Below are 20530 nucleotides of genomic sequence, written 5' to 3'. Positions count from 1 at the left end.
CCCTCCGGGGCAGCCTCCGCTGCAGCCGCGGCTGTGGCGATGCGCGCTGCTGCTGCCGGCGGTTTGAGCGGTGTGGAGCAGCATCTCCGCTCGCACGCTCGTTTTTTAAAAGCGCTCGGGCCCGAATTGCGCGCCCAGTGACGTCAGCGCAGCCCAGCTTCCCAGGCACCCCCACCTCATCCCCACTTTCGCTCCTCCCGTCCCCACCCTCCTTTCCAGAGACCCGGCTGGGAGGCAGCAGGCGGCGTGAGGGGCAGGCGACTTAACCGAGCTCCCACTGAGGCTCCGCGGGGAAGATTCCTGCGTACAGCGCCACGCGCCTGGCTGGGACTCCCTACTCTCATCAGGTCCTGAGTCCTAGTGACCAAGACCCGAGAGCTGAGAAGGACCCGTTTCAAGAGCAACCTGGAACCTGGGTAGACCAGGCTAAGGGAGAGAGGGACAAGGCACACTCTTCGGAGCCCTCTCCAGATAATGCAAAAAGGATGCATGGGGGGGGCACTAAAGTCTAATCCAGAAAACCAGCTATCAGTGTAAAAAGCAGGTGTTCTCCGCGAAGGTGGGTGGTGGCCTTTTTGATCTTACACTGCTAGGCGCCGAGCACTCCACTCCTTTGCTGCCTTCCTAACTCTCAGCGGTGAGGAAATGAAGTGATTTCTTAAAAAGTGTTAGAATCCTAGGGAAGTCGTCTTTAGCAAAACGTTGCAGGACAGACAGCTGCCTGTTGAGTTATTGGGAGGACTTTTCATCCTAAGAGCCCTGGCATAGTTTCCGAACAAAGAGCAGTCCCAGCCAGGTGAGCCTCGGCCGGGCTGCTGGCACCTCGGGGAGCGCTGTGGAAAATACACTCCAAAGGCTGTCCTGCAGTGAATCTTCGGGAGGAAAGGGGAAAAGAATTCAGGGGTTTCTTGGGGGAGAATACCTCAGCGAGGTAAGAGTTGCCCTCTCCACACCCCCGAAAAGGGAGCCCCGAAAAGAGCTGTCAGCCCAAGCCTGCCACACCAAGTCGCAAAAATGCACAATTTTCTCTCGCGAGAGCAATGCCTCTTTGCTTCATTAAGGCAGATCTCACTTTGACTCTCAAGGTCCTCGTTAATCGTTCTCTCAGCCTATCCACTCAAGTGTCTGAATTTTAAGCTGGGAGGATTTTTCTTTGTGTGTGCTGTGTATCCATCTCCTTCATTTGTGGGGTAATCTCCGAATCTGCCTATTCCTTTGCACACGCGTGTGCGTTTGTATTCTAAATCTATTCTGAACATGTTCTTCTCTTTGGTGAGTCGAAACAGCAGCCAGTTGTGATTCTCTGAAGTAGAGGGGAAGTGAGAAAGTGGTAAAGAATTATAGACTATGCCCTCCTTTTGCAAAGAAAGGAACTGTAGCCCATGGTTTGGAAAAACTTGACAGTACCACGGGGTCCACTCCTACCATTTGCTTAGTCTCATATTAGTCATGCTTCTGTAAGCTATTTTTTCCATATTTGTAGAGTGCCTCCTAATTGCCTATCTTCTTACCATTAAAAAAAAATCTTATCCCTAGATTATTCACGTTGTAAATGGAACTTGGAACGTATCCTGTCTATGATTCTTATAGAACCACAACTAGAATGCCCTGGAGGGGTAAATACATCACCTTATGGGGGTTGGCACACTGAACAGGAATCCCAAGATGATTCTCACTCAAGGTATGTTCTAAATACCGCACCCTTTGGCCCTGGACTCTTCCTGAACACATACTTGTTTTGTTTTGCTACCTTTTGGATAAAGGAACTAGGCCTCTTAACTCTTTTTACCCGTAGGATTCAAAGTACAGACTTATAATAGTGAGTACTTAACAAATACTTGTTGACTGATTGATTCATCAACAGATATGACTGTGCCCACTGGCCTTTTAAGAACATTGTAAAAGAGGGAAGTGGTGATGTACTTTTGTAATGTCACCTGCTTGGGAGGCTGAGGCAGAAAGAATGCAAGTTTGAGGCCAGTCTAGGCAACTTAGTGAGATCCTATCTCAAAATAAGATTAAAAAGAGTGGAAGATTTAGCTTAGGACTCCCTGGATTCCATCTCCAGTTTCACAGAAACAGGCATGCAAAAATACAACAACAACAAAAAAACGTATTGAACAACACTCTTTGATGTCAGGGTTGCTCAATGGAGCATAGTGCTTTGCTTGTGGAATGAATAGAGGCAGAAGTGTATCTTGATCTTGGGTCTTCCAGTTTCAAGCTGATCAATTGATCACAGGCACAGAGTGAGGCTATCTCAGTCTCGGTTACCCTCTCTGTAAAGGGAGTATTATTTACCTAGGTTCTTCTAAATGTTCAAATACCTGGAACTTGGCCTAGAGCAAAGCAGATTTTAACCTGGTAGCATGTTTCCTCTTCTTGTGAAGATTTGAAGCTTATTATGAAATAAAGATAGAGCAGAGAGATTTCTGATTCAATTGAATGGGGGAAGACAGATATCTTGGATCAGGCCAAGGGTAACAAACATCTGTTACTTTTTTTTTCCTTTTGCATAAACAACATTTCTCTCCTTTCTTTTTGGTGAGAGCCTTTCACAGTTTTCCTCTAGGAAACTGCCTCTTGAGCCTCAGGCTGTCAATCATGTGGCCCCACTTGACTGTTCTGGAGTAAGAATGGGACTCTAACTGAACAGTCCATATTTGTTTGGGGGATTGTCATGGATCTTGGAGTGAGAGGGTTATTTCCTCTGGTTTCATGAGCATTAAGGACAAAAACCTGGAGCTCATGGGGATTGCTTTGTGTCTTAGGGAGAAAGTTCATTGGGAATGGAATATTAGCATGAAAAAGGACAAATGCAAAGTCCTAATCATCCTCTACACCCTTGGATCTAAAGCTACTTCTGCTCTGTAACCTCCCAATTGGATGAATACATGAAATCTAGTTTTTTATTTTTGAGTTAGTGAGTGAAAATTCATCCATGATCACTTAAAATTGAAAATACTTAGTAAAGCCAGGGATTTGGCTCAGTGGTTCCGTTGTCTTCCTTGCAAGCACAAGGACTCAAGTTTGATCCCTGGTATCACTGAAAAAAAAAAAAAAAAAAAAAAAAAAATAAAAAAAAAAAAAAAAAAAAAAAGAAGAAGAAGAAAGAAAATACTTAGTAAAAATCAGAAAGCACGGAAAATATGAAGGTTTGAGAAAGGCCTTATGAATCTTCAAGGTATTGTAGACCGAGTCACAGAAAATCATGCAGACTGAAAATGAGAAGAATGTGACTGATGGTGATTTTATTGCCTGAATGGATACATTTTAACCACTTACTCTTAGTTTAAAAGGCAAAACTATAGCAAATCACGTTTCTTGTACACTAAAAAATTTCAGTAAGGCTGTTGAGTAATAGTCACTTCGTTTTGTAGAAAATACCCTCTAACTTTCGAATTACCTGATAATGACTATCGCCACTGACCACCACCCTTTACAGTCATATGCTCTCCCTGGGTCCTCAGAAAGGTGGGTAAGATTCTTATTCCAATATTTAAGGATGGGAAATGCAAGTTGATTTCCTAATGGTGGCCAACAGGTTGGTGATGGAGCCAAAATCCTAACCTGAGTCTTTTGACCTTAATGTTGTTCCCTTTTCCTAATTTCTTGGGAATTTTTACCTCACAGAGACAAACTGGATAGAACCTTGGGTTTACTGTCATTTTATTGAGAAAGGCATTCACCTATATTTGTAAAGAAAAGTGAGACATTTTTGAATTGCAATAGAATCAGTTAGAGTAGAGAGTGGTGGCTTTTTAGCATGGAAAAAAAAATATATATGTGTGTGTCAGGTTTCTCTCAGCAACCAGTCAACTCATAGGTACATATAATGGTGAGATGTCAAAGGAAAACATCACCTCCACCTATATGTAATAACAAGGTCAGTAAAGTGATTAGTAAAGTTAAATTCATTCAGTATTTGCGTTTGATGTTCCTATTTATGATTTTGGAAGGGTTTTCAGAGTTAATAAGCTGCTGAATAATGGAATAGATCATCAAGGATGGAAATCACTCTTTACATTTTCAGCACTTAGATTGAAAGTACCTAAAATTGATTTTGTTAAAATATAATATGTGTCAACTTTCTGGGCTTGCTAAATGAATGTTTTCCTAATTCTTTTATCTTTGATAGAAGTCCAAGCTAAAAAAATTTCACATACACCACAAGAATTACTAATAAGCTTAGTTGACGCATGCCAGGATAATTTTAGTTAAAAGGTAAGTCAATATTTCTTTTACAAGCATAGTGAAACAGTGTTTACACAACTGGTGGGCTATTATGGACTTATTTAACTTGTTTGAAGGAATATAGAGTCCATTATTTGCCCTGCTCATTTTACATTCATGATATAATCAGGCTTATGCTGAATTTCTTAACTTCCTTTTACCAACAAAGTCTAATTAATTGAGAAGGGAGGAGGAGGATTTAGGAATAAAGATCTATGTTCTTTCAGAATTATTTATTCCACGAGAAAGCATTAGTTCAGCTAATTTGTTACTTTGAAATAGCCTATTATGTGAAATCAATTGGATCTGTCTTTGATTTTTATAATATATCCACATATTCTAAAGGAAAGGGTAGTGGTATAGAATATCAATTCTTTAGCTTATTTTGATCCCTTTGTCTAATTTCGTGTATGATAGCATACTACTACTGGTATGCAGCTTGCTTCCTGAGAACACGTGTCCAATCAAACTCACATGTGAAGCCAGGGTCAGATTTTCTTTCCAAACTAAGAATAAAATTAATGAGAAAAATAACAAAAACATTTGAAATCAAGTGATTGCCATGCTTATTCACATGCTTTATTAAATTCTACCAAATACTGCTTTAGTATCTAGAGAAACTCTTCCATATCTTTTTCTGGTGTTGTTAGAACTATATTTTTATGATTTTTAGTCATCTACCATGTTAACTTGTTCATGCAGGACTCAGACAAACCTTAGGTTGTGCTACAAAATGACGAAGCACTAACAGGTTCCCTTTTACCAATCTTCTTTCCCTAAGTCTTAAAGTCAGTGTATATACAGATCGCAATCTCTCATTAGCAATTCTGATTAAGAGCTCTAAAAATGAAAAGGCTTTAAAAAACATATTTGGTTGCACAATTTGAACTGAAATCATGTGAGTCCACTTGTAGTCTTTTAGTATTTTATGAAAACCTCATTCAAATTCTTCAGATCTATGGATGTATTCAACTATAGGGTCTTTCTTCAGACTCCAGGGAAGATTTTATATAACATGGGGAATAGTATTCTCAATGTATTCTATTTTTTAAAAGCCTCTAGTGTTCTGCAATATCTGTGATCCTGAAAGGAATTATGGCTAAGGAATTATGGACCTGTCAATATCAGCAAACTCCGGAATGTTTTTTCAGAAGAAAAAAGATGAAAGAAAAAGGGAGTGATTGAAAGAGTTGGAAGTAATATCAACAGCAAAGCTTAAAGAGGAAAAAAGAAGAAAATGGTCAACTTAGGTGAGATTTGTGGTCATCACTGGACAGGGTGTCCTTTGCAGAATATGGTGCAGATCTTTTCATACTCTTATTCTTGACAAATAGTTATGAAAATGCTTGTAGAGAACATTTTATATGTTAGGATTTAACTCTGGTAAGCATATTCTAGAAAAGAAAAAGGCAACTATATTGGGCAGAAAATGTGCAATAAGGAAAAGAAATGGAGAAGCTCAACTAGAGAAACCAATTTGTGGATTTTATTCCATTTAATTGCAGGATTTATGAAGTAAAATAAATAAGTACAGAGCATGCTATTCCCCCAAACACTTTATTTTCATAAGTTTAGTGTATTTTAATTGAGCAGGTAGAGTAGCATTTCCCTGCAATTACAATCTCATAAAGCAGGGCACAATATATTGCACAAACTTTGTAGCTCAACTCAAGTAAATGAGTTATAGTGAAACACTGTCCAGATTACGGCAATTAAAGTTTACAGAGATTTGTTAAGAGTTATTAGGTTTGTGGATTAATAAAATAAGCTTATTTGTTTTCATTGTTCTTTAACAAAAAGATAACATTTTGATTTTAAGTTTCATTGATTATTTTTCAATAGTTTCACTCATTTTAGATTGACACTTGACAGAAAGATACCTCATTGTATTTAAAAAATATCTTAAATACATTTCCAGAGAGATGATGCCTTCTCTCTTTTTAGCAGCCTTCACTCTCCTTTTTCACATTACTGTATCTCTGTTTTTTCTGCTTCTGTTTTCTTCCTAACTTCCATTCAGAATTGCTGACAGTGGGTAGTAGGCATGAGCGTTGTTGACTTAGTCGCCTATTGGGACAGCCTAGCATAACAGCACAGTACAAGTCTTGAATTCTCACAGAAAGAGTTCAAGGCTGTGCCCAGTCATCTATAAGTGATGGGACTTGGAGCACTTTCTTTATTTCTTTTTTTTTCCTCCTTGAGTATATTGGTACATTTTAGGTATACAGTACAGTTACATTTATTATTGGGATCTTGTGCCTTTAAATGGCAGGTCTTGGTTCTCATTTTTTCCCCTTATTCCTGCCCTCCCTTCACCCCCTCCTCCCTTCCCTATTTACAAAAACTTTATTTCCATTTTTTATTTTCTCATATTTTTTCTTTTCCCTTATTACCTTTCCCTTATCCTTCCCACTTCCCCTACACCTTTAGCCCTTTTCTTCCTATTTCACATTGTCATTATACCATTAGGATCTTATTTATGGTTATAGTTTTTCACACCAGAGAAACTATTCGGTATTTATACGTGTGACTTATTTATTTCACTTAAGAGTATATCCTCAATATGCATTCATTTTCCTATGAATGGCTCTAATTTCTCATTCTTTATGGCTGAGTAGTATTGTATTTCATAGAAAAACCACATCTTCTTTATCCAGTCTCCAACTGATGGGCAATTGGGCTGTTTCCAAGTTTTAGCTATTATAAACTGTGCCGCTATAAAGATGGGTGCACATATATCACTGTGATATGATTCTTTTAATTCTTTTGGAAAGATACCCAGGAGAGGGATACCTGGGTCAAGTGGAACCTCTAATCCTAGTTCTTTGAGGTATCTCCACATTGATTTCCACAGTGGTTGCACCAGTCTGCACTCCCACCAGCAATGAAGAAGGGTTCCTTTCTCCCCACAACCCTGCCAAAATTTGTTATTGGTTGATTTCTTGATAGCAGCCATTCTTTGTGGGGTGAGGTGGAATCTCAGTGTTGTTTTCATCTGCATCTCTTGAAAGACCAGTGATGTGGAACATTTTTTCATATATTTTACTTCTTTGTTTTTTTTTTTTTTTTTTTTTTACCGGGGATTGAACTGCACTTGCAAGGCAGGCCACCAAACCGCTGAGCTAAATCCCTGGCCATCAGATGCCCATTTTTGAATTAGGTCTTTATTTTGGGGGGGGGGCTGATTTTTTCGAGTTCTTTTTGTATTCTAGATAATAGTCCTTTTTCTGAGGAGCAACTTATAAAAATTTTTTCCCATATAGTAGGTTGTCTTTTTTTTTTTTTTCTGTTGATGGTTTCTTTTGCAGTGCAGAAGCTTTTTAATAAGATGAGATCCCAGTTGTTGTTTCTTTGTGCTATTTCCCTTGTGGAGCACTTTTTTTCTGAGGCTCAATTTCTTCATTTGCAAAATAAACATAATTGTACCAAGTCTGTAGAAACATTAGTAGAAGGAGAGCTAATGTATTACAGGGCTTAGCATTGCAGTAAGCACTTAAAATATGTAGGAATAAAAGACTTTCCATTTTTTACAAGAGCTTTTCCTCCTTAAGGAATTATCTTCAGCTTTATGGGAGGAAATAGGAAGACTAAGAGAGGCAAACATTTTTTTTTCTTTTGCTAATGGCGTCAGCACTTGGAACATTACCATATTTTCACTTGAAAGCAGAGTGTGCCACAAAAATTGGGGTTCATTTCAGTTGGGAACAGAACATTTGCTGGTGAAATAGTTTCAACTGAATCATATTTGCAGGCCTGAGTTTCCAGTGTTAGTAAAGCCTTAAAACCCATTTTAACCAAAATGTATTTATTCAAAAGTACCTCTTGCCCAACCAGTGCGTGATAATATATAGAACTTCTTTCTCAAGTAATTCTACGGAGCAGAGACATGGAAAACAGAAAATTAGAGTGTAATATAATAATAGGGGTGAAAATGCTCTCATGGTACAAAGGAAGAAAAAGTATCTCAAGAAGCACTTCATAGAAAAGGTGGTGTTTGGAGTGAGTTCCTGAAAGGTCAACAGGAGCTTGTTGAATAAGGAAGAATGGTACTGGATAGAGAGAAAATGTAATTTTAGACAATGATTAGCCCAGACCCAGTTTAGGGTGAATGTGTATGAGACTTCAGAGACTGACATAAAGTAAAACTGGAAAGATATACGAATACAGAGGGATTGTAAAACAGGTTATTTTAGCACTTTTATTAAGCTTGAATTTGGTCCTGCATACCAGGGGCCAAAACATCTTTAAGGAGGGGAATGGCCCAGCCATGTTTTATCCCTGGGAACTTGGCCAGCGTGGGAAAACTAGTGGAGAAATTAGAGTTGAGTGGTAGAAACAGGAATTCAGAATTATTCCTAATTTGGGCATTCACTGATGAGCAAGAGGTGAGAAACATTGCAGTCGGTGTATGACAGTAGACATGGGAGTAGGTAGCTTTTGCACCCCTGAGAAATTTCAGGGGCAGAACTGGCAGGATTAGGTAGTCAGTGGCTATAGTGTCTCTGTTGCCTCTAATTTGAGAGATAGGACAGATTATGATTATTTGCTACAATATAATTAACATTTTTGAGTCCTTATTGGTACCAATTGCTATTGTATTTGAACACATTATGTTAAAAATATATTTATTTAAATAACCCTGTAGGATAAATACAATTACCTTCTTTTTACAAAAAAGAAAAATGAAGGTCAGTTATTAAATAACTTTCCAAAATTACTCTGCAGTAAATGGCATAGTTGATAGTGAATCTGTGGTCTCCTCGATTTCAAAGTTATACTTTTGAGCCCTGGAAAGGAAATGGGCTTTGAACAGAAGATAAATTTAACTTTGGACGCATTGAGTTTAGAGTTTTAAAAAGTTTCCAACTCCTGGGGATTTAGCTCAGTGGTTCAGTGGCCTGCCTTGCAAGTGCAAGGACCCAAGTTCAATCCCCGGTACAAAAAAATAAATAAATAAATAAATAAATAAAGTTTCCAAAATAAAAGGTGTTGACTCTAGATGCTTCAAATTTTTTTCTTTTTCCACTACTGGGGATTGAACTCAGGACCTTTCCCTGCAAGGCAGGTGAGCTAAATCCCTGGTCTTTCAAATGTTTCTTGAAGTGGATTCTTTGATTTGACATAAATTCTTGATCATGGACTTGATACAGTGCTCTTTGTGTTTGTGCTGCTTTCTCCTCAAGGTAGACAAGATGTCAGGCTTTAAAAATATGAAATTAAGGAGCTATGTCAGTACCTTAACCACTTTTTACAGCAAATATTTTTGGTCAGTGATTTTTAAGTTTCTTTATTCTACTTAAGCCTTTCCTGGTCACATTGTGACCAAAATTTGAAACATTTTGAAGGCAGAAATATCTTTCCTCTCCCTTCCTTCCTTCCTTCCTTCCTTCCTTTCTTTCTTTTTCTTTTCTCTCCCCCACCTTACTTTTTATGATACTAAAGGCCACATATTACCCTGGCAATTAAAAAATATTTTCTTTTATATAGTACCTTTTGCATAATCTGTCTTGTATCATCACATCAATTATTTTCTGAAGTTCTATTAATGCTTAAATGACTTGTTGGTAACATGAATACAAGCTACCTAGTTGTAAAGACATTAGAAGATAAACAAATATAAAACAAAATAAAAACATGCCAGTTCTTCCACCTAATAATAATCACTAGTAATACTTTTTTCCACTTCCTTTCATCCTTTTTAGGGTTCAAATATTTTGACCTGTGATAATTTACCACTTATAATGGGGAAATATTTCTCTTATTATGCAAAGATGAGTATTTATGTCATTTCCCCATTATGCAGATGAGGACATTGAGGCTCAGAGAATTTGAAAGACTTTCTTAAGTATGTACTAAATGTGACTCTGTCCTTTACATTATGTGGTTTTTGCAATCTGGCGATGATGATTTAATGTTTAGACAAATAACCATGCTAGGTGGTAGCATATGAGAAATTCATCAGAAATTCAAAGGGCTTTAAGACTTTGGAGGCAAGAAGGAATGCAACCTGCTGGTAGAATCAAAGAAAGTTTATGAAGGAGGGCATGTATGAGATGGGCCTTAAATGATGGGGAACAATTTGGCCATAGAGAAAGATATTTAGGAGCAGGAAACATGATGATGACAGAAAGAGAACCTATCAGAGAAGCTGTAATTAATCCAGTTTGGTTACCTTTTGCACTTTTAAAAGTTCTACTGAAGCATAAAGCCATAAAGATAAAGGCTAGGAGAAGGTTGGACTGAGATTCAGATGCTTTGTAGATGAATGAGTAGGAAAGAATTTAATCAGAATTAAGCCTTAGAAGGATGACCATAACAGTGGGGCTCAGACTGATTGAAGAAAGAAAGTGACAGAGAGACCATTGATTCAGGATGTGCTTATTGATTTGGTACATATTATTATATGCTGGCTACATCAGTGAGAAGAATATAGCAGATAAAGTTTCCAGGTGGGCTGGTTGGGAGAAAAGCAATGCAATTTAAAATGAATAGATTTGGGCAAAAATAGTTGAGATTTTAATGTGCTGAACTTGAGTAGACCCAGTCTCAGTTGTATATTTAGGCTGGTGCTTCAGAGAGAGGACAGGGAAGTCTGGTTATGTTGATATTGACAAAAATGATGGATGATAGTGTGGGAATTAAATTGTGGAGGAAGTGGTTGTCGATAAATACCTAACATTTCTTTACCACTACACATCAGGCACTATGCAAAGCACTTTACAGGTATTACTTCATTCAATCTTCACAACAATCACTTAAGGTAGGTGCTATTAATCATCTCCATTACATGGATAACCCATTTTATGGTGGAGGAAAATGAGGCCCCAGATCAGAACCAGAAAGTTTCAAACCTGGGATTTGACTTCAAGCAGGCTGCCTTTAAATCCTGTGTTGATCTCTATTTTTTTATGCAGCTTCCCAGGCAGAAGAGTGAAAGAAGACAAGTTAGGAGACGTATGAACCCTTCAGGGGGAGATCAGAAAGAAAAATTAGCAGGACTAATGAAGAAGGGTGATAAAAGGACCTTAGAAAGAAGCCCAAGAATGAGTAAGCTGGGGTAAGTGCTGTAAACATTTTATCAGATAAGCTACACATCTGTTAGTTTGAATCACGGTGTTCAACAATATAATGTCAAATTAAACACTTGCCTGAAATGATAATTACAAATGACTTTTAATTATTCTCCCCTTAATGCAATTTAATAAGAATTTATTGATGACTGCTATAGATTTAAAATATGCTTACCATAGATATTTAAAAGGGTCATTTATTTTACTCGTTGCCTGAATATTTATTGAGAATTTACTCTGGGCCAGGCACTGTGTTTGGCAATCAGAATACACTGATGATACTGATGAATAAAACAGAAGGTCCTGGGCCTCTTGGAACCAACGACTTAGGGGAAATGGTAGGCACACACACACACACACACACACAATTTATTTACAAATGGTGCTGATTTTCAAGAATGATCTGTTTTGGAAGCATGAGGAGATATGTAGTATAAATATCATACCAAAATGAGCTACATTTCTTAATCTGTGTACTTTTTACCAATATGTTTAGCAAACCTTTTCATAGGTAGGTGAAATAAAATTATCAAAGTATTAATAAAATTATTTTCTTCTCTTAGTGGTATGCAGTTTTACTTTTCATCACGTTCTTTTCTTTTGGTATTATTTTCTTTCTTTATTTTTTCCTTTGTCTGTGAGGTTGCACTCTTGGGGTGGCAGCCTATTCTTTTCTGGTTCATCCTACTGGCAAGCTGACACAAAAAGGTAGCAAAGAATCATATTAATAAAAGGGAGTGGGGCCAATTTTTTCACCTTAATTTCAAGGATCCTTGAGTATTGCAGAAGGCGTGTGTGTATGTTGTCTACAGCATAGAGACAGGTGGCTATACTAAGTGACTGCATTTTCTTGCATATTTTTTATGTTGAAATCTTTTAAGAGCAAGATCAATATTTCCTATGGAGTGTTATAAAACCTCTCGAGTGACCACTCCAGTGCAAGTCCTTGTGGACATTCAATTGTCAACAACTCTAACATTGACTTCTAATGTTGGTTTATATTGTTGATATATCTATGTATGAAATATCAAAAGAGGTTGTATTTTTCCATAAAATTCAAGATGTTTGACAACGTTCTTTTCATTTTATTCCTGAGGGCTAATGTTTTCAACCTTCACATAGAGAGCCTGTGCTTGTAGCTCAGGACAAAACATGTGGTGAGACCCAGGCAAGCCTTTTCTGGAGGAACAGACAGTTGTGTAAGCAATATGGAAGGAAAAGGTAGATATCACTATCATTGGAATTGGAGAAAAATACAGAAGGGAGAACTTCGAAAAGAAAAAGTAATCTATTTTAATGTACAAATGCAAAATACATATAACACAATTTCTAAAATTAATTTGTCTTTCCTTAGAGACCACAGAGATAGGTAGCTTTTTTATTTTAAGCATTTAAAATGTAAACCTTTTGTTTATTTCACGTACTGCAAATAAGACAAAGAAAATAGCAAAAGTATATAGTGGAAGAATATTAAAAGAAATAATTCCTCAGATGGTTGATTTAGAATGGTAAAGAAAGAAGATTGCTAAAGTTTAAATTCTAGTGTGATATATAAACTAAATTTAATGAGGCATGGTAAAAGGAATGTGTCTAGCAGGTTGTACTTACATGTGTGTGTGTGTGTGTGTGTGTGTGTGTGTGCGTAGGTGTATGTGTGTATGTATAACACATAGGCTATTGTATGCTACAGGACCAACCATTACGTAGGCTATAACAAATTTTGTTTCATAATCACATTTTTAAAATTTAAAGTTGCTCCACTTAAGAGCCAGCAGCCTTAGGGCTTTCATTGTACTTAATAGGTTATTTAATATCTATTCCTGGCATACAAAAACTATTCCTTCTTCGTTCTCAATTATTTGACAAATAATTATTGAATACCCACTAAGGCAAGACTCTGCTCTTGGTTCTGAAGGCACAGCAAGCTAGTGTAACAGGCAACAATCCCTGCTCATTATGTTCCAGAAGAGTTTACATTCAAGAGAGGCAGGTAATTAAAAAATAGACAACCAAAACATGAAAACTACCAGGGGTTATTAGCTGAAAAGCAAAGTCTAGCAAAGTTAAAAAAAAAAAAGGAATAGGGGCAGACAGGTTGGGAATGTGAGTCAGGGAGAGTGAATTAGTGAATTACAGTTATAGCTGGAGTAGCCAGGAAAGGGTTCATGGAGGGAGGGTGACATCTTAGCAAAATGGTAGGAGCATTCCACTTTACCAGGTATGCCTGGGAAGGAGCTGTCAAGCAGAAGAACAGCAAATGCCAAGGCCCATAAGCAACCAGGAGCAGGTTTGCTCTGTGTGATGAAAAGCAGAGTCCAGGGCAGCTGGTATTCAGAGAGCGGGGAAGGGGAGGCCAGGATGGTCTCTACTGATCATGGTAAGGTCTCTAGGTCTCCAGGTCTTACTTAGAGTGAGATGGAGAGCCATGGTGGAGAGCTTGAGCAGAGGAATGACTTGATGTGATTTACATACAAAAGAAAGACCCTTTTGGGTAGGGAATGCATGAATTATGAAGAGAGGTAAAGAAAAAAGCAAGGCTATTGTAATATCCAGCTTATGGCTTGAGGTAGGCTAGTAGCAGTGGAATTGGCAACAAGTGGTTGTATTAAGGATTGGAGTCTGAATATTTTCTGAAAATAGAGCTGACAGAATCTGCTGATGGATTGGATATGGGATTTGTGAGACAGAGGGGGTAAATCAAGGAAGAAGAATTGAAGGTTTCTGACCTGAGCAACTGAAAGGATGAAGTTGCCATGAATTAGATAGGGAAGATTGTGGGAAGAAAAGATTTGAGGGAAAAAAAAGAAGGCTGGGATTGGACGTGTTAATTTTGAGAGCATATTAGATGTCTAAATGGAAACCTTAGATAGTTGAGTTGATGTGTCTGGCATTCAGAGAACTCCAGGCTGACAATTTATACTTGATCATTGTCAGAAGGTAGATGTATTAAAAGCCACAAGACATTTTGAGGTCACTAAAGGCATGAGTGCACATGGAAAAGGGAAGAGATTCAAGGCCTGAGCACGAAAGACTCTGAAGGCCATCTTAAAAAAGGCCAACTGTAAAGGGTGTGCCCTGAAGTGTTATCTGCAAAGGTTAGGAGGCAGTGGCCAGTGAAGGAGGAGAAAAACTAAGAGAAAGCAATGCATGGAAGATATGGTATGAAATTATTTCAAGTGGGAAGGAGGACTCAACAGCAAAAACTTTTCCTAATAGATTCAAGATGAAGATGCACTGTCCATGGGGTTTAGCATTGTTCAAATCATTAGCAACCTTTCACATGAGACATTGTGATAGAGCTAGGGTCTGGGGAAGAAGTAGAGGAAATAGGGGTTAGGGTCTTGTACAATTAGAAGTAAAGGTAAGCAGGAGAGGATTCATTTAATCTGTTTGAAAATATGTGAGATGAAAACTCCAGATATTTTCTAAGCAAAAGATCTAAAACACATTTTAGGTGTTGGGACAAAAACAATGACAATGCCTGGTAATTATTTAATACCTATTTGCGCAGGCACTGTGTCAAAGTGCTTTACAGGTACAATTTTATTGGACTCTTCTATGAGAATATGAATTATGGTTAAATTATCTCTATTTTATATGTAAAATACTTGTAATTTGAAGACTTCAAGGGGCTTTTCTACAATGACATAAGTAAGCGATAGAGCTGGGGTGTCCAGAACATTTTTTGTAAAACTTAAACTAGATAATTATTATGTTTACAAGGTGTGTTGTTTGATTTTGGGGTTAAATAGTCTTATTCTTTAGAAATGAAGTTTTTTTGTTCATTTCACATATCTTTATTTTCCCAACATCTAGTACTTTTAAAATATTAAAATGTACTAACCACATTCTTTAGTAGTTTTTGGTACTTTTATTTTTTCGATGCAGAGAACTATTCAAAATACTCCAATTACTGAGATAGATTAACATGTTCAATTGCATTAAAGTGTTAAAGAAAAGGCAATTATTTGAATAATTTCTATTTTTAATAGACTTGTATTTGGAGGAAACCCAATTACATTTTTGGAAGTGCAGTGCTTAAAATAATGGTATTGAAAAGTTATTCTGCACATAACATACTCATTTCATGTTCACGACATCTCTGTGAGGTGGATAATGTTGTTATGTGTTTTACATGTGGAGAACTAGAAGGTAAAGAAATTTAATAAATTTCCCAAAATCACAGAACTTGTAAGTAGTTGAGTAAAACTTGACCTCATGTCCTTTGAAATTACATTCCATATGCTTTCCACTACGACATGCATGTAAATTCACTTAATTCCAAGGCTCGGCTTGAAATATTATATCTTTACTCGCCTGTGTAAAATTGATTCCCCTCATTTGATGCACCATTATAACCCTAGCAGCTGGTGCCAGAGGGGCCAGTGGTTTTAGGAAGCATGTATACATTTTTAAATTAGACATGTGTTCTCTGGGAAGTATGTGAAAGAGTTGATTTTTTTTCTTTATTAGGATTGTTTTCCCATAACATGGGAGAGGATAAAAACAGCCAAGATGTTTGCTTGGCTGTGCTTTGCATAGTTGCTAACCCTTTTTGAGGCTGTAGCTAAAACTGATATGTTGATAGGGATCTGAGGTGAGCACAGATTGTGACGTGGAGTTTGGAGTACGCCATGTATGTCTGGAAGATGTCATTATTTTTCTAGAATGAATTCTTAAACTTTACATTGCCCCTTAATCTCACATTCTATTCACAACAAACTTGTTTCTTTGTACCAGCATGCCATTTCTGCTTCCTACTTTTGAGTTTCAAGCTTCTACTCTATGACCAGAACAGATTATTACAAACGCAACTCTCATAACCCAATCATGTTCTTAAAAGTCTTCCCCATTGCATTTAAGACAAAGTACCAACCCTTCACACAGCCTCCAGGGCTGTACATACCTTCGCTCCCTCCCTATTCTCCAGCCTCCACCAATGCATTTTTCACTTATGCTATAGCTCCCAGAACTTTGAAACCCCTCCAAAGCTTTTTCTTCCTCAGGGTGCACATAATACTATTTCCTTTGTCTATAACATTCTTTCCTCTATTTTGGTATAGGTGCTCCAAGACCTTCCTGACCACCCAATTTAAATCAGGGCCCTCTGTTATCACTTCTGTTTTTCTTCAATATATTTATTACAATTTGGAATATTTTATTTGCATGTTTATTTTATACCACCCTCCTCATAAGTGTAAGATACACAATGACAATTTCTGATCTGCTTTTTTCCACCTATGCTTGACATAATAGAGCTTGAATAACATTTCTTGAATAAACGAATACCCTTCTACCAGCTGTTTCCTTAGCATGGGACACAACAAAAATATCTAACATTTATTTTGTACTAGTATCTAGGTATTGTGAGATTTTACAGATCCGTTGGTCCTAGGACTGAAGCAAAGGTCAGAGATGCATGTGTGTAGCAGGGACTCATAAGAATATTTTATGGATGAGATCCTAACTTTCTGTTCAACTGAATTTTATTCAGTGTCTTAAAGGCAAACGTTATATAAAGAGCACCAAAAGATTTAGCTAACCATCATCTCCTATCATACTATATCTAGATATCCTTATATTATGGAGAACATTGTGCAGTCAAGACACTGAAGTGTATAAATGGGCTATCATGGGCTTATTTTAAAGAAATGAGCATGAATATAAATTCTTCAATGTTTTCAGCAGGATAAAATTCAACTAACCATTATTTTGTCTAAAGTTGAAAATATTCTTTTACTTTTCATAGGATACATGACTGGAAGCAAAGGTTGGTTAAAGCTATCATTTTAGCTCCCTCTGCTGGTGGTGAATGATATTTTTAGCAGAAGATGGAAGTGTGCAAAAGTTGCTGAAAGAGACAGGGTTGAAACACTTTCGGATATTTTTTTCCTTAGCTCCCTCTGCTGGTGGTGAATGATATTTTTAGCAGAAGATGGAAGTGTGCAAAAGTTGCTGAGACAGGGTTGAAACACTTTCGGATATTTTTTTCCCCGTTGAGTTTATTGGTGCATTCTAGATATACAATACAGTTATATTCATCATTGGGATCTTATACCTTTACATGACAGGTCTGGGTTCTCATTTTTCCACCATACTTCTGCCCTGCCTTCACCCCCTCCTCCCTTCCCTATTTACAAAAACTTTATTTTCATTTTCTCTTTTCCCTTGTTTCCTTTCCCCTACCCTTCCCACTTCCCCTACATCTTTAGCCCTTTTCTTCCTATTTCACATTGTCAATTATACCTTTAGGATCTTATTTGCAGTAATAGTTTTTCACACTAAACACCTTTGGATTTGCTGCTATATTTCCCTTGGTCCAGCTAGGGACCAAGCTCTTTTAAAAACATTTTTAACAGCCCGATTGAAGTATAGCTTGTATACTATAAGGCTCACTTCTTAAAAATGTGCAACGCAATAGTTTTTAGAGTTTATAGGGTTGTGCAATGATCACCAGAATCTAATTTTTTTCCCATTATTATCATCGCAAGAAGAAACCTTCTATTTATTAGCCACCACTTCCCAGAACTAACTCTGTTCTCACCTACCACTAACTCCTAGAAGCCACTAACATCCTTCTGTTTCTATGGACTCACTTTTTCATAGACGTTTTGGATAAATGTGATCACACCATATATGGTCTTTTTGGACTGCCTGTTTCACTTAGCATACTGTTTTTTGAGATTTATTCATATTGTAGAATGTATCAATACTTCATTGTTTTTGAAGTTGAATATTATTCTATTTTGTGGAGATATACACATTTTGTTTACTTATGATTTTTTCTCTAATTGGAATTTTTCTGCTTTTTTTTCTGGCTATTATGAATTAATGCTGCTGTGAACATTAGTGCATGTTTTCAGATGGACATATGTTTTTAATTTACTTGGGTAGATCTAAGACTAATTTTGGGTCATATTTATGTTTAACATTTCGAGGTGTTCTAATACTGTTTTCCATTTTGCATTCTCATGTATAAGCTCTTTTGAGTAGGTTTAAAAATAGTACTAAAAGAATAACAATTCTAAAAATATCTTTTATCACTCATTCTTTTATTTTACTTGTATACTTTCATACTGCCCCATTTGCTTGTTTATGGTTGCTCAATTTAATTTTCCATCCTCACTACCACTGTGAAAGCTCTAATTTTCTTCCTTGTAAAGATAGATGACACCCAAGCCCTGCCTCAGCTTTAAAAAAAAAAATTAGGTTAGGATGAAAAGCCAAAGAATTATGTTGATTTTCAGCTTTCTCAATGACTTTTTGGTGAAATTCCTCCCAGAGAAGCAGAACACAGTAGCTTAGAGCCCTGGCTCTGAAGTCAGACTATCTGCCTTAAGATCTTTCATCTATCACTTTCTGATTTCATGACAACAGGCAAGGATTTTCCCCCCAAATTTATTAAGGTGTAATTGACAAAAACTGTGTATCTTTATGGTGTACAATGCGATGTTTTGATATATGTGTACATCATGAAATGATTACCAGAATCAAGCTAATTAGCCAATCCATCACCTCACATTGTACTCTTATTTTTTCTTTGAGGTCAGAACATTTTTGTGGTGAGAAAACAAGATCTACTGTCTTAGCCAATTTTAAATATAAAGTATATGCCATTAACTGTAGTTTCCAGCTTTACTTTACCAACTATAGAAATGATCCCTGAAAGTATAGCCTTCCAGCTTTACTTTAAATCTCCAGAACTATTCCTGCTCAACTGAAACTTTTTACCTTTTGACCAACATTTCTCTATTTCCTCACTCTCTACTTCCTGGCAACCACAGTCTATGTTGTATTTCTATGAGTTCAACTTCTAGAAATTCTATGTATAAGAGAGATTATGCAATATTTGTCTTTTTTTTTTGCCTGACTTATTTAACTTAGCATAGTGTTCTCTAGGTTAATCTATATTGTTGCAAATATTGGCATTTCATTATTTTTAAATGCTGAATAATTTCCCATACTTATTATACATGCACAGAAATACCCACCCATCCATCCATCCATCCATCCATCCATCTATATATTTTCAGTTAGGGTGATTCCATGTCTTGGCTTATTGGCATTTCATTATTTTTAAATGCTGAATAATTTCCCATACTTATTATACATGCACAGAAATACCCACCCATCCATCCATCCATCCATCCATCCATCCATCCATCCATCTATATATTTTCAGTTAGGGTGATTACATGTCTTGGCAATAGGAAGTAAAAATGCAGTGAACATTAAGGTGCACATATCTCTTTCAGGTCCTGATTTCAATTATATTTGTTATACTCAGAAATAGAGGGCAATGTTTGTTATTTTTATCTTTTTAAATAATAGCCATTGTGAGGTGTGAGGTGATATCTCCATTTTATTTTGCTTTGCATTTGTTTGATGATTTGTGATCCTAAGTTTTTCATCTATCTGTTGACCATTTCTATCTTTTGGGAAAGATATCTGTTCAGATCCTTTGCCCATTTCTTAATAAGGATATTAATTTTCTTGCTATTGAGTTGTTTGAATTCCTTGAGAAGTTCTGATATTAACCCCCTTATCAGAGGTATGGTTTGCAAATTATTTTCCTAATTCTGTAGGCATCTCTTTACTCTGTTCACTGTTTCCTCTGCTGTGCAGAAGCTTTTTATTTACTACAATGCCATTTGTTTATATTTACTATTGTTTCTGTTTTAGGGATTATATAAAAATTATTATTTATATACAGTGTCAAGAAACTTTTCTTCCTGATAGTTTTACAGTTTAAGGTCTTCTGTATAAATCTTGTATACATTTTTATATATGATATGTGGTTAAGAGTCCTATTTTATTCCTTTGCATATATTCATTTTTCCTAATACCATTTAAGGAGGAGATGTTCCTACTGAGTGATCTTGACAACTTTGCAGAACACCAATTAGGTTTTCTTAAAATTTGGTGACATTCTTTCTTTCTTTTTTTCCCCTCTATATTATTGTGGCTGTTCAGGATCTTTCATGATTTCATGTAAATTTTAGGATCTTTTTTTATTTCTTTGAAAACTGTCTTTAGAATTTTGATAGAGATTGTATTGAATCTGTCCATTTCATTGAGTAGTAAAAACTTTAATAATATTAATTCCTCAAGTCCATGAATATGAAATAGCTTTCATTTGTCTTCAACTTATTTTATCAATATTTTATAGTTTTCACTGTACAGGCCTTTTATCTCCTCCTTGAATTCCTAGATATTTTATTTTTTGA

General features: G+C 36.7%; 1 long non-coding RNA gene across 1 annotated transcript in view; it reads left to right on the top strand.

Moving 5' to 3' along the window:
* The first annotated feature begins 1542 nt into the window (after positions 1-1542).
* Positions 1543-20530, top strand: part of LOC104857543 — a 62721-nt gene continuing 43733 nt past the window's right edge. The window contains exons 1-3 of the long non-coding RNA XR_778882.1: positions 1543-1681; positions 5289-5483; positions 11148-11290. This is a non-coding gene — a long non-coding RNA (uncharacterized LOC104857543). The remainder of the gene's footprint in view (positions 1682-5288; positions 5484-11147; positions 11291-20530) is intronic.

This window comes from Fukomys damarensis, unplaced genomic scaffold (assembly GCF_012274545.1).
Source record: "Fukomys damarensis isolate Sample0158 unplaced genomic scaffold, DMR_v1.0_HiC HiC_scaffold_15, whole genome shotgun sequence".
In the NCBI taxonomy this organism is placed as follows: Eukaryota; Metazoa; Chordata; class Mammalia; order Rodentia; family Bathyergidae; genus Fukomys; species Fukomys damarensis.
The sequence above is the reverse complement of the archived record's forward strand: the minus strand, read 5'-3'. Positions and strand labels throughout refer to the sequence as shown.